At 33.5% G+C, this 16,046-nt stretch overlaps 1 non-coding gene across 1 annotated transcript; it reads left to right on the top strand.

Moving 5' to 3' along the window:
- The first annotated feature begins 14,193 nt into the window (after positions 1-14,193).
- Positions 14,194-14,300, top strand: LOC131180298 (small nucleolar RNA R71). The gene has a single exon (XR_009149074.1). It is a non-coding gene; the product is annotated as a small nucleolar RNA R71 (small nucleolar RNA).
- Positions 14,301-16,046: the final 1,746 nt, after the last annotated feature.

The following is a 16,046-nucleotide window of genomic DNA, read 5'->3' as shown; positions in this document are numbered from 1 at the left end:
ATCATTCAATAGTTCATACAAATCACAAATCATTTCCCATTTCAAAATTTTCATTTACAAAGTAGGCAACACATTATTTCTCAAAGTCATAACAATCCAAAATTGTTCACAACATTCATTCAAATAGTTTTTTTCAAATAGAAACTAAGAATTTAAGTTTGTTCTGCACAAACCTCTTATATTTGCCTTGACTTAGCCCACTCTTCTCCGTTCCTTAGAGAGCTCATTTTCAACTGAAATACATAATTTAAAGTGTTTCAATACTCATTCAAATAACTTCTACTAATTACTCTAACAATTAATTTTGCATACTCAATTTTTTTTTTTTTACTTATAAATTTTCCTAAGAGTTGAATTCTTTGTATTTGATAGTATTGTGATTATTATTTATTCAAAATGTTGACTTTTTCATAATTAATAGGTATACCATTTCTAACCACATGGTCATACCATATTTTGGGTCATAATTTTGTTAGCATTGGTTGCCAATTGAAATTCAAGACCTATTAGAATTAATCCCAAAATTTAAGATTTGATCACCAATATTTACTATTCTATTGAACCAATCTATAGTGAAAATTTGGCTAAACTCTCTTTATCAAAGTTGTTCCTTAATGTGTCTAGTTTAAATTCCTTTTTGAATCACTCCATTTGGGGTTTTGTAACTCAAGTTATGGCGTTTTTACCATAACTAGCCAGATTGATCATTTTCAGATTTTATGGGCAAATTTTGATTCTAGCAGTTTTGATGACCTAAATTTGGTTGAAAATTTGAATAGGTTATTGTCAGAATTTGGATTTGTGTTCTTCATGAAAGTTGTTCTATTATGTCTAAGCTTTCCAATGGTTTAAAAATCATGTCATTTGGACATCTCTACACAAAGTTATGACTATTTGAACATATGCTGTTCATTTAGTCAATTCTGCCCAGAATCAGGGCACCGATTCCGGATTTAACCTAATTTTAGACCAACTTGTGGTCACTTTTTGGGCAAGGTTTCTTCATAAAAAAATGTAGCATTATGACTCTAATTTCATCTCTAATTAGCCTCACACTAATTAGAGCAACACAGTTCAACTTATGGCATTTTAACCTAGCTAGACTCATTAGTCCAGAATTCAAAACTTCCACCATTACCAATTCTTTCAATTCCATTCATCAAATCACAATTATACACACACTAATTGACCAAAATTAAGCATCAAAACACTAATTGGTCAATAATTCTTAAAATTTCCAATTTCCCCCAAACCCTAATCACCATAAACCCTAATTTTTTTTCAATTATCACAAATCATGCATACTAACCATCTCAATCATGTCTACTACTCTAAACAAGTTCAAATTCATGTTCAATTAAATTGAAACACTTCAAAACCCTAGAAATTCATGACTGGTCGAAAATTTATCTTTCTTCAACATGCATAATTTTCAATTCTCAAGTTAAATTTCTACTTACTCAATCTTCTTTCCATAAATATAAACTAACTTAAATGGAGAGAGACTTACCTCAATGATGCTTTTCTAAAATTGAAAATCCTTCCTCTCTTTCTTATCTTTCTTCCTTCAAATCATCAAATAAGGGCTTCACTTGATGTTTCTTACTAATTTAGTGGAAAGTTTATGAAGAAAAAGTGAGGATTTAAGCTTAGTTTTTGGGTGAAAATGGAAGAAAATGAGAGAGTTAGAGAGAGAAAGTGAGACGGCCAAAAGAAGGAGAAGAAGACCAAATTTTTCTTTTTTTAATTTTCATTTTCTTCCTTTTATACTTATCACAAAATAATTGATTAAATTATAAATTTTTTTATTGTGTCATGCTTACATAATGGGTGATGTCATAATTCACTTTAAAACTGAATTTTTCTTTTTCCTCGTTCTTTCCTTCCATACACCTCTTCACTATAAATCTAATTTTTATAATTTTAATTTCCTACATTTTAATGGACATTTAGGCCCATAGTCACCTCTAAGGATGAATTGACCATATTGCCCTTTATTGATCTGATCAACTTTTCTAATAACACTAAGTTCCTTCCTAAACTCTGATTCAATTATTTGAACTTGTTCTCTATTCTTTTCTATGGTTTTCACAATACCATTAGCTTTGCAATTATCCCTTGGCCTAGGGTGTCACAGGATCCCACACGAAATTAGGGTAGCAACTGAGCTCGCAGTCACTTTTTGGTTCGGTCACCCATCGTCGGGACCTCGGCTCATTTAATATTTTATGCTTTGTTTTTCTTATTTGTATTTCACCTTCTTATAATTTCTATTAATTTTTATTCATGACTTTTCTAGATAACACAAACATAGTTGATGTGTACTCTGCAAGTATACAGGTCGTTCAAATAGTAAAGAAAAGATATCGTCTCACAGAGATTTGTTGTTTGAGTACCAAACTATAAAAGTCATAATTATTTGGGCTATCGATAATTTGTGTCAAAAATAGAGTAAGAGATACAGCAAATTAAATTGGAAAAATAAGAAATTTATAATGAATTAAGCAATTAAAATTCTAAGCACTATACTAATTTGCTATAATTTTAGCAAGTAATTAAGAATTTAATTGATTAATGGCCAAATTGATTCCAGAGTTGAGGTTCATGAAGTAAATTTTATCAGGATTTGGATAGGCAAAATCAAGATTAAGGGAAATACAATTTTGAAGGAAGTTGATTCTAATTTCCTTTAATTTCTCTTTCAGGCAAACTAAAGAGTGTTTTAAAGGAAACTAAACCCCATTCTCATGTGATGTTTAATTACCCAAAATCCTTTAAGCACTTTAATCAACTTGAAATTCCTCTTAACCCACTGGTTTATTTCTAACACTAGGTGATTAAGTTCATTATCTTGATTATCTATCATAGATTTTCACCTCTCGATCCTTCAATCTAAGATTAAGAATAAAACCCAAAGGGTACCAATAATGGGTATATAAATAAGCACACAAGATAAGAATCAAAACTTATATATACTAAAATCTGGTTAAAACCAATCCAAATCTACAAATAAAACTTAAATCATTACACCCAACTCTGAAATCCTAGGTATTTACTCACTCATGCTTGTATTTACAAGTGGTAAGTGTGAAGTAGAGCAAGAAAACATAAAAATAAGACTAAAAATAAAAGAACCTAGAAGAAGAGAATCCAAATCCCTGGAAATGGAAGCTGGAAACGTCACTCTGCAGGTGTTCTTCCTCCAAAAATGGCGTGGTTCTTTCTTTCCTTCCTCTTTTGATTTTTCTCTCCCTTTCTCCTTATAGTAAAAATGAGAATATGATGCTTATATATCCCCTCAAGGTTTGCCCTAAAAATAGTCTCTAAAGAAATAAAGACAAAATGTGTAAAATGTGTGAAAATAGAAAATTTTTCCATGTCAGCAAATCTGCCAGCGCCATCCCACATGCCTCATATTGATTTAAGTTATATTCCACATGTCTCATGTTGATTCAAAGGAAGAGCCTTTAGATTCTGCACGACCAATTACGCGGGGCATGTTAAAGTCCTTGAAACTTTCAACAGATTTTGTTCCAAAATCTTTGTTTACACGACCGGCCACACGGGGCATGTTAAAGTCCTTAAAACTTTCGGGGTGTTTTATTCCAAAATCTTTTTCTACATGACCTAGTGTTGAATTTATATGCCTCATGTGGATTCCTGCTAGCTAACTCTTATTTTCACACGACCCTCAACATAGGGCATGTTGAAGCCCTTGAAAATCTCGGCTAGTCTTCTTCTTTAAGTGAATTTTCTTCATTTTTCACACTACTTTAAACTTCCAAATCACTTTGAATTTCTTCTATATAGACTATTTTGCCTTTAAACCTTGTTAAAACCTATCAAAAACCTTAAAATCCAAAAATCAAATATAATGAAACTAAATTTAACAAATTAACTAAAATAAGCATTAAAAGCATAAAATTACTAAACTGAAAAGGGCAAAATGGATGCAAAACTACCCTAAAATATCTATATAAAATGGGTTTATCAAATTCCCCCAAACTTAAATCTTTGCTTATCCTCAAGTAAATTAAAAATAATTATATGCAATTGGGGTACCTTTTTCTTAGATTCATGAAAATTACTCATCCAAGCTTTCAATCTTACCTTTAGCCACCAACAAGCCATATACCCACCTTCAAGGTATAACGAATTCAATTCTCACCAAAGTTATCACCGCTTAGCCTTGGGTTAATTATTCATTCCATCAAACCAAAACCAATCAATTAAATAGAGAAATCATGCTCAAATTAGCTCTAGAGCAATCCATAAACTAATGTGCCTCATATAATGATGGAAATAGTTAAGTGGGCGAATAAGGTGCCAATCTAATAGGCAAACCAACTAATCCAATCTCCACTAATGTAGCAAAAACACAATAAAGAAATCAAAAGGACTTTTAATAGTTGTAATAGGGTTAAGAGGTAATAATGTCGCTAACAAAGAAAAGGTAAAAGGGAAAAAAAACATGAGAATAATTAAATTGTTAAAAAGATCAAGATACATTTTTCTTTTATTTTTATTTTATTTTATTATATATATATATATATATATATATATATATATATATATATATATATATTATGAATTAAATGGGAGGAAGAACTTTACAATAAATTACCAATGCTAGAATACAATTTTTAAAACTCTTTTAGGGACTACATAAATAACATTGAATTTTGTATTGCAATTGTCCCTCTTTAATCCACCCCCAAACTCATTTCTTTATGTACTTGGGTGGTAAATAATTTTTATAACATGATATAATTACTAGTCAATTTTACTTTAGTACTTCTCCCATTTAATTATTATACTTTTTCTCCCTTTTTTTTTTTTTTTTTGAGAATCACTTAAACAAATTATTCTCATAAAAGGTAGGTAAGTGTTTAGGTTTATGACCAGGTAGATTATGGGTAACAAGGAAATAAAAAATAAGGGGTATAAATGAAGGCTCAAATTGATTTCAAAAGGGGAAATTTTAAAGTAGGGTTGGTTAAGGCTAAAAATGTGAATTTAAAATTCAAATAATGCCTTAATCATTTCTCTTTTCAAGTGAATGCTAAAATTTCACCTCGAAAAGTCTAGAAGGCTTGTTCTAGGATTAGTGAGATACAATTAGTTATTTCTTACTCTAGAGTTTTCTTTAAGCGCTTATAACTCAATGTAATTAATTGGGTGGCCCTTGGCTAAGAAGATGTAAACTAAGATAAGAATCTTATAACCTCATACCAATCCAAAACTTTCAATCCGTCAAACCCATCTAAAGGCAAGCTTAATTGCTTTTCAAAATGATTCTCAATCTTCTAAGAATTAGGTAAAATTTTATTTACTTATTTCTTTTTTTTTTTTATGTATGCATGATTCCTAAAAATGAATAAAAAAATGAAATAAAAACTATACATAATCTATATGATATCTATATGCAAGTGTATATATTTACATGGTGTAGGTGTATGGTGTATGTGAACTAAGTAACTAAGTATGAATGAGATGTAAATAAGTGATGCAATTTAAGTAATGCAAATAAAAAAAATTTTGCCCTCCCCCAAACTCAAATTAGACAATGTCCTCATTGGCTTAATCAAAGTGGCAAAAATGTCAATTAAATCAACAAATGATAGCTGGAGAAAAATAAACTAAGAAAGAGTGGAAAAGAGTTACCATATAGAACGTACAGGCCTAGGGGTGAATGATCAGAATATGTACATGAGGCATGTGAATTATAAGTATTGGGAGCATTAGGCATGTTAATAAAAAAGCATGAGGTGTGTTGAAGTAAAGGTAAATTAGCATGCCCTGTGCTTACTGCTAAGCAACTAACACTAGGATCAACATGGGACATGTCATGCTCCATGAAAATTTTGGTGGGTTTCAAAAATTTTGCAAATTTTGAAGCAATTCAAATAGCTCTTAGGAAAGCATAACCCTTAGCATGAGGCATGGTAAAGGAAAGTAGTGTCAGCATGTGGCATGTGAATATCTAGAAGTTACCTTATATGGTGTCCTGTCAGAGCTAATAGAAGAGCAACTGCTGTATTTTCAATAATTCAGTTATATGACTATCAAAAAGCAATATTAGTAATGCTATTACAATAGTCAATAGAGACTGAAATTAAAGAAAATGATCAATTCAGTAGAAATCTGGATGACAAAGATAGTGCAAGTATCACAGCAAAAGAAACTAATGCAGCCAGCAACAATGAACAAGCCAACTTAGGATTCATGAAAAAAGTAGAATTAAAGAAAAACAAAAATTTAAACCATTCACAAATAGATAAAACATGTAAAAGTTCTAATAACCAGGAAATTAATAGTTGAAATATAAAGGAAACTGACCAATGTACACAATAAAGAGCTAAAGTTTCATAAATTGACTGAAATTAACAAAAAAAAAACAAAGTTCTAAAACTAGGCAGCTAGTTGGTCTTCATCATTGGTGGATTGCACTAGTTCACTCGCTGCTGCAGGTACTTGCTCATTGAATTTCTCAGAAGCAGTATCCAGGTTTTCTACCATAGCCTTCTTTTCTGCAAAAATATCTTGGCCTCATTTGTACAGTTGGTTAAAGGAGGCTGCCAGCTTGTTGTAAATGTCAATTATTTCTTTGTCATGAATTTTCTGCTTTTTCCTGAATGAAGAAAACTTTTTTTAATCTTTTTCTCAAGCTTGGCTTGCTTCTGACCAAGAGTATCAACCTTAGCTTCTAAAGCTTTCAAAGCAACTACAATGTCACAATTAGCATCAGAAACAGGCTGTTGTACTTCACCCATTCTGTCAATTTTGGCTTCCAAATTTTTAAGAAAAGCAAGTAAGTCTGATTGTCCAGCAGTAGGTGGGTGAGAGCTAGAAGGACCAGCATCAGTTTGCCGTCCTATACCCTGTGATTGCTACTGCACTTCACCCTCATGTCCCCCATTTACCAGTACATAAACATCACCCTTTTTTACACAAATTTCCATTTGATTCATGATAATTCTGTCCAAAAAAGACTGGCCAACCATAGACACCATAGCATACTGGTCAGGGATAAACCAAATGATTTGGCAATTACAATCACCATCCCTCCAATAACTATACTGCTAGTTGAATGCTTACAGACTATATGTTCCATATGAGAGCAAAGAAAATAAGCACCATTTATCTTTTTCTTCTCTTTCATGCACCATAAAAAGAATAAATCATTCTTTTCTACAACCCCATTATTGTGCCCTCTGCCTAGTATAGTGTAAGACATGAACCTTTGCAAGTATCTCAGAACAGGGTCTTGGATGGCTGAAGCCTTAGCAGAACTAGGGTTGTAATACTTCCATATGGTGCAATTGACTTCCAAAATGACAGGGGATCATAAATAGTTCTTTGCCACTCAATCACTTTTGCTCCATCATTATAAAAACCAAATAAAGTATTCACTTGAGCAGTGTCAAGTTCTCTGTCCTGACCCAAACACCTAGAGGAAATGGTATCCCTATGGTTATTATTCATGGGCTAGAAGTCCAATTGCAGTGAGCTTAAAAACTCAATTGTCAATTCCTTAGAAGCAGGTTTTTGAATCTTAGCAAAATCACTCCAACTTATATTTTACAAATATTCACTAACAGATTCATAAAGCCCTATTTCCCTGAGATTGTGTTCATCAATGTACTTGGTGGCTAAAATTTTCTTTTTAGCAAGTACCTCATAGTTTTTCCTCATTTCAAAGTCTCTAAAAGTCCATGGGTGAGATGAGTTTACCTGATAGCCAGATTGAGGGATAACTGGAGCAGTTTGAGACACTATTGGTGAAGGATGCAGAGGCAATAGGACCCTAGTTGGAGCAGAAGAGACCTGCGGTGAGATAGGACTTTGGGTAGTAGAGTGGGTTCTTGCACTAACGGGTCGTGGCGAAACCACCCTAGGCTGTTTTGGTGGAGCAGAGGAGCTAATAACTGATTTCTTTCTTTTTCGTGTCTCATACACAACTGAAGGGGTGGATTTTGTGTGTTTTTGGGAGGGAGGTGTGACGTCTTGGGTTGCATTGTCGGGATTAGGGGTGGAATGAGAGAATTGGCGAAGTGGGGAACTAGAGTTCATATCAGGAATTTGGGGATTTGGGGCCGAAATGGGTTTGTTGGGTTAAGCATTGGGTAATTTAGGGTTTGGTGTTGGGGTTGAAGAGTTACTGTTAATAGCCTCGCAGCTCGGGTATGTGGGTTGAAGGTTGTTTGGTGCGCACCATGGAGGGAACAGTGAAGATTTTGAGTCGTGCGGCTGATGAGATGAAATAGAATGAGATGGCTAGGGTAAAGGTTTAAGTAGTGACATACCTAGGGTCTGACATAAGGCATGTTGGAAATAGTTAGGGGGTTGACATGCCCTGTGTGATTTGGTGTAAGATGAATAACATGAGGCATGTTGGAATAAAAGAGAAAAGTGACATGCCCCGTGTGATTGTACATGAGGTGCTACATGAGGCATGTGAAACCCCTTGAAACTCTCGGCAGGTTTTACATTTTTAGCATTTTAGAGTGCTAAGAAGAGGTTTTGATGGTGACACTACCTGCAACATACATCATGTTGAACTTAGTGCTAAATGACCTGATATACGACCTAAAAATGTGATCCTAAACACACTAAAACCAAACCCAAAACACAATTTGCATAAAAATTTCACTCAAAACCTAATTGAAACCCAATTAATTGCTAAGAAAAATTAAAATCTAGCAATTCACCAAACACAAACTAAAACATTATTCAAGTAATATTTACATTAACAATCACACCACAAGTACTAACACTCAAATTCGACCCCAAACTTAACATTAAAAATTCATGAACAAGAAACAAAATTCTGCTGCAGACACTGTTCACATGACTAAATTCTATAGAATTGTATCATGAAATTTCACAAAATTTTCAATGGAAAATATGTCAATCTCAGTACAATACATCAAAATTAATTACCCAATAAGTAAAATCAAAAGCATGTTGCTATTGATTACCATGAAAATTCTTATATTTCTCACCAATTTCCTCAAAATGTTGAAATAAAAATGGCCTTTCACTCCACCATGTTGCTGCAATCAGATATAAAGCTCAAATTAGTTCAGATTTGACTTTGTTAAGAACAATATGCATCATGGAAGACAAATACAAGGTTCAGTAACTTCCCAAACATTTATTCTTTCAATTATTCAGCATACACATTTGCTTAAAAATCTTCATCAACCTGCAAAAAGAAATTTTAATGTCTAATATGAGTTCAATTGGGTATAAAATGAAACAAAATAAAAGAAAAATTAAGTATAAGGAAAAATTTTGGAGTGCCTCCCAAAGAGCGCTAATTTTAGGTCATTCGCTTAACCCTCCTTAATTTACTGAATTGGTGGATCATCAAGGAAACAACTTGTTCCCTTCTCAATGAGCTGACCTGTGATATAAATCTTGAGCCTTTGACCATTAACTTCAAAAATCCCAGAATTTTCACTCCAAATATCCACAGCTCCATGTGGATAAACTTTGACGACCTTGAAAGGACCAGACCATCTTGATTTCAACTTTCCAGGAAAGAGTCTAAGTCTAGAATTATACAATAAAACCAGGTCACCCTCTTTAAACTCCTTTCTTTTAATATACTTGTCATGCCAAAATCTAGTCCTTTCCTTAAAAATTCGAGCATTCTCATAGGCATCCAACCTTATCTCTTCAAGTTCATTTAATTGAAGCAATCTTTTCACTCCAGTACTTTTTAAGTCAAAATTCAAAATTCGGATTGCTCAATATGCTTTGTGTTCCAACTCAATTGGCAAATGACATGATTTCCCATAGACTAGCTTAAAAGGTGTAGTTTCAATGGGTGTCTTGTAAGCTGTCCTATACACCTATAATGCATCATCTAGCCTTAATGACCAATCCTTCCTTGAATGATTAACAATTTTTTCTAAAATTCTTTTCAATTCCCTATTAGATACTTCAACTTGCCCACTGGTCTGAGGATGGTAAGGTGTAGCTACCTTATGAGTAACACCATATTTCTTTAAAAGATTTTCAAATTGTTTATTGCAGAAATGAGATCGACCATCACTGATTATAGCTCTTGGCGCTCCAAATCTAGTGAAAATAAACTTCTTTAAAAATTTCACTACTACACTTGCATCATTTATAGGGGAAGCAATGGCCTCAACCCATTTTGACACATAATCCACACCTACCAAAATGTACTTATTCCCAAAAGATGATGGGAATGGTCCCATGAAATCTATGCCCCAAACATCAAATAACTCAATCTCCAAAATTCCTTGTTGTGGCATTTCATTTTTCCTTGAAATATTCCCTACTCTTTGACTTCTATCACATCTCAAAATAAATTCTCTTACAATTTTAAACATGTGTGGCCAATAAAATCCAGCTTGAATTACTTTAGCCACTGTTTTATCTACACTGAAATGACCTCCATAGTCAGAAGAATAACAATGCTTTAAAATGTTTTCTATTTCCTCTTCAGGCACGCACCTTCTAACTAGGCCATCATTACATCTCTTAAATAACAATGGATCCTCCCATGTATAAAATTTCACATCATGCAAAAATTTCTTTTTCTGTTGATAGTTCAAATCTGGTGGGAGAACTCCACATGACAAGTAATTGATAAAATCTGCAAACCATGGCAATGCAGCAACAACAACTAGTAATTGCTAATTTGAGAAAAACTTGTCAATTGGCAATTCCTCCTCATTTCCATTTTTACTTTCATATTTAATCCTTGATAAATGATCCGCTGCAACATTTTCAGCTCCTTTTTTTTATCTTTAATTTGTAAATTAAACTCCTGTAGCAATAGAACCCATCTTATCAGTCTTGGCTTTGCTTATTTTTTATTCATCAAATATCTTATGGCGGCATGGTCTGTATAGACAATCACTTTTGATCCAACTAGGTATGACCTAAACTTTTCCACATTAAATACCACAGCTAAAAATTCTTTCTCAGTGGTGGCATAATTTACTTGAGCATCATCTAAAGTTTTGCTGGCATAGTAAATTGCATAAGACCTCTTCTCTTTTTTCTAACTAAGTACAACTCTCACAGCAAAGTCACTAGCATCACACATAACCTCAAATGGCAATGACCAATTCGGAGGTTGCATAATAGGGGCTGTTGTTAGAGCTTCCTTCAACATGTTAAAAGAATCAAAACAAGCCTGGTCAAAATGAAAAGGAACATCATGATTCAATAAATTTGTAAGAGGTTTAGCAATTTTTGAAAAATCCTTTATAAATCGCCAGTAGAAACAACATGCCCACCTTTCACTGAAGTTGGTGGAGGCATCTTCTCAATCACTTCTACTTTGGCTTTGTCCACTTCAATTCCTCTATGTGATACCAAATGTCTAAGAACAATGCCTTCTTGCACCATAAAATGACATTTCTCCCAATTTAGTATCAAATTCTTCACATCTTTTAAGCACTTGAGAGAGGTTAGATAGACAATTATTAAAAGAAAAACCATATACAAAAAAATCATCCATGAAAACTTTCATAATTTCCTCAATAAAAATCAGAGAAAATGGCCATCATACACCGCTGAAAAGTAGCTGGTGAATTACATAAGCCAAAAGGCATTCTTCTATGTGCAAATGTGCCATATGGACATGTGAATGTAGTTTTCTCTTGATCACTAGGATGTATTGGGATTTGGAAAAAAACTAGAATATCCATCCAAATAACAAAAATATGAATGTTTTACTAACCTCTCTAACATTTGATCAATAAAAGGCAAGGGAAAATGGTCTTTCCTAGTAGCACTATTAAGCTTCCTGTAATCTATACACATCCTCCAACCTGTGATAATTCTAGTAGGTATCAGCTTATTATTTTCATTTTTCACAACGGTCACACCTCCTTTCTTGGGAACTACATGAACTGGGCTAACCCAACTACTATCGAAAATAGGATAAATGATCCCAGCTTCAAGCAGTTTCAAGACTTCTTTCTTCACTACCTCTTTCAAATTAGGATTCAACCTTCTTTGATGTTTTATGGTGGCTTTAAAATTATCTTCTAAAAGAATCCTATGCATGCACAAGGTAGGGTTTATACCCTTTATGTCATCAATGCTGTAACCAATAACTTTCCTATGTGCTCTTAACTCTCTCGGCAGTTTTTCAACTTGTACATCACTCAAACTTGCACTAATAATGATAGGATAAGTTGAATTAAGTCCAAAAAAAGCATACCTTAATGTAGATGGAAGTGGTTTGAGGTCTACCTGTGGTGCTTCCTTCTCATCTAGCAAAGATGGTTGTGCAACTTCATGTTTCAACTCTTCAACTTGCAAAACTTGATCTCCTACAACTTCTTAAGTAGCTCCCAAAATTTGAGCAAAAGCTGCAGCTTCTGGATTTTCATCTTTTATTGTTCTACTATGTACCAAACAATTCTCTAAAGGGTCCTCGGGATATCTTTTCCTAAATTTTGCTTCCATAATCTCATCAATAATATCCACCCTTAAACAAGGATCAACTCCATGATGTATCTTCAAAGTCTGATTCAAATTAAATTCCACCTCCTCTTCTCTAACTTTTAATGTCAATCTGCCATTCTTTACATCAATTATAGGCCCTACTGTGGCTAAAAATGGCCTTCCTAAAATGATAGGTATATGATTATCTTCTTCCATTTCAAGAACCACAAAATCCACAGGAATGAAAAATTTTTCAACTTTTAAGGGCACATTTTCCAAAATTCCTATTGGATATTTGATAGATCTATTAGCTACTTGCAAAGAAATGGTGGTGGGCTTCAAATCTCCTACCTTCAACTTTTCACAAATGGAGAGTGGCATCAAACTTACACTAGCTCCAAGATCACACAATGCTTTGTCAATACTAGTGTCCCCAATGTGACAAGGAATAGAGAAACTTCTTGGATCCTTCAACTTCAGTGGAAGCTTATTCTGTAAAAGAGCACTACACTCCTTTGTTAATGCCACAGTTTTATAGTCTTCTAATCTTCTCTTGTTTGACAAAATTTCCTTTAGGAATTTAGCATATGAGGGCATTTGAGAAATTGCATCTGTAAATGGGATGTTAATGTATAACTTCTTAAAACTTCTAAAAATTTCCCGAACTGCTTATCTAGCTTTGCTTTTTGAAACCTCTGAGGATAAGGCAATGGTGGCTTCTATGGTGGCGGAGGCACATACTTTTCCTCTTCTTCTTTTTCAACTTCCTTCTTTTTGTTTGCTTCGTCATTAACTTCATCATGATTTGAAATAGATTCATTCTTGTCTTCATCTTCTTTCTTCTTTTCCTCTTCTACCTCATCTTTCTTTTTCTCTCCCATAATTTTCCCACTCCTTAGGATCACTACCTTGCAATGTTCTCTAGGATTCTCTGGTTGACTTGGAAGTTTTCCTTATGCTTTGCTAGAAGAACTTGCTTGTTGAGCTATTTGGTTTTCCAACATCCTGTTATGAGTGACAAGCTGATCTATCCTTGAAGTTAATTATTGAATCATTTCTCCTTGTTTTTGTTGAGCAGTTAAGAAATTCTCCATCAGAGACTTCAAAATGGAATCTTGGTCTAAAGACTGAACTAGTAGTTGTGGAACAGGTGCATTTTGATTCCTTTGTGGTAAAAATCTAGGTGGCACTCCGTTTTGTTGAAAATTTTGCTGTTGTTGCTGAAAATTAAGAGGTTGTTGATAATTTTGTTGCTGCTGTCCTTGTCGACCTCCCCAAGAAAAGTTAGGGTGATTCCTACATGCTAGATTATATGTAGCCGAAAAAGGATTACCAACTGGTTTCTGATTGTAATTCCCAATAAAATCAACTTGCTCATTTCCAAACTCTTTCTCATAAGAAGGAAAATCATTGATACAATGCATATTTCCTGCACCAACATCTTCTGTATGACTAGATCCTCTAATCAAAGAATCAACCTTCATGCTTAACTTATCCATTATTCTCGTCAAAGCATCAAATTTGGCATTGAACATACTCATGGCATCTAACTCATATGTACCAGCTGATGGCTTCTTCATTTAATTTCTTTCACAGCTCCATTGATAATTATTGTAAGCAATGTTATCCAATGCTGAATAAGCTTCATCTTCTGACTTCTCCATAAGATCACCTCCTGAAGATGCATCGATTATACTTCTAATTGCTGGAGAAACACCATTGTAGAAATGTTGAACTAGCATTCATTTAGGGATTCCATGATGTGGACATCTCTTTTGAAGATCCTTATCTTTCTCCCAAGCCTCATAGAGACTCTCATCATCCCTTGGTCTGAAAGAAGTTAATTCATTTCTCAATTTTATAGTCTTGCTAGGAGGAAAGTATTGAGCCAAGAAAGCTTGTGACAACTCATCCCAAGTAGTTATTGAACCCGGAGGTAATAAATGCAACCACTCCCTAGCACGATCCTTCAAAGAAAAAGGAAATAATCTCAACTGGATGACATCATCTAACACTCCATTTATCTTCAACATGTCACTAATCTCAAGAATATGTGCAAGGTGCACATGTGGACTCTCAGGAGGACCTCCCCCAAATTGTGATTATTGAACCATTTGACAAAGTGAGGGCTTCAACTCAAAATTATTCGCTTTCACTCTAGGCCTTGTAATACTTGGTCTAAAATCTTCAAAACTAGGAAAAGCATGATCCTTAATTGATCAGTTGTTGTTTGCCATAACTTCTATCACTTGTTACTCTTGATGTTGCTCTTGCTATCTTTGAATTCTGAGTTCAGCTTTTCTTCTTTTAGATTCTGCTCTCAAAGCTTTAGCTGTCTTTTCAATCTCAGGGTAAAAAATTAAGTCAATCTCTGCACCTTTTGTTCTTTTCATATAAAAGATATGTACCTGAAAAACCAAAACAAGAAAATTTGAAAGTAAAATAATAAAGAAAAGAAATTAAAATAAAAAATAAAATGCCCAAATTAACCAAACAATCAATCGTTTAATATCAAACAAAAACAAATCCCCGGCAATGGCGCCAAAAACTTGATGCGTACTCCGCAAGTATATGAGTCGTTCAACTAGTAAAGAAAAGATATCGTCCCACAGAGATTTGTTGTTTGAGTGCCAAACTATAAAAGTCACGATTATTTGGGCTATTGATAATTTGTGCCAAAAATAGAGTAAGAGATGCAGCAAATTAAAATGGAAAAATAAGGAATTTATAATGAATTAGGCAATTAAAATTCTAAGCACTATACTAATTTACTATAATTTCAGCAAGTAATTAAGAATTTAATTGATTAATGGCAAAATTGATTCCAGAGTTGAGGTTCATAAAGTAAATTTTATTAGGATTTAGATAGGCAAAACCAAGATTAAGGGAAATACAAGTTTGAAGGAAGTTGATTCTGATTTCCTTTAATTTCTCTTTCAAGCAAACTAAAGAGTATTTTAAAGGAAACTAAACCTCATTCTCATGTGATGTTTAATTACCCAAAACTCTTTAAGCACTTTAATCAACTTGAAATTCCTCTTAACCCATTAGTTTATTTTTAACACTAGGTGATTAAGTTCATTATCTTGATTATCTATCATAGATTTTCACCTCTCGGTCCTCCAATCCAAGATTAAGAATAAAACCCAAAGGTTACCAACAATGGGTATGTAAATAAGCACACAAGATAAGAATCAAAACTTATATATACTAAAATCTGGTTAAAACCAGTCCAAATCCACAAATAAAACTTAAATCACTACACTCAACTCTGAAATTCTAGGTATCTACTTACTCATGCTTGTATTTACAAGTGGTAAGTATGAAATAGAGCAAGAAAATATGAAAATAAGACTAAAAATAAAAGAACCCAGAAGAAGAGAATCCAAATCTCTGAAAATGGAAGCTAAAAACGTCACTCTGTAAGTGTTCTTCCTCCAAAAATGGCGTGATTCCTTCTTTCCTTCCTCTTTTGATTTTTCTCTCCCTTTCTTCTTATAGTAAAAATGAGAATATGATGCTTATATATCCCCTCAAGTTTTGCCCTAAAAATGGTCTCTAAAGGGATAAAGACAAAAGGTGTAAAAGGTGTGAAAAGAGAAAAT

The sequence above is a fragment of the Hevea brasiliensis genome, chromosome 5, assembly GCF_030052815.1.
Source record: "Hevea brasiliensis isolate MT/VB/25A 57/8 chromosome 5, ASM3005281v1, whole genome shotgun sequence".
Lineage (NCBI taxonomy): Eukaryota > Viridiplantae > Streptophyta > Magnoliopsida > Malpighiales > Euphorbiaceae > Hevea > Hevea brasiliensis.
The sequence above is the reverse complement of the archived record's forward strand: the minus strand, read 5'-3'. Positions and strand labels throughout refer to the sequence as shown.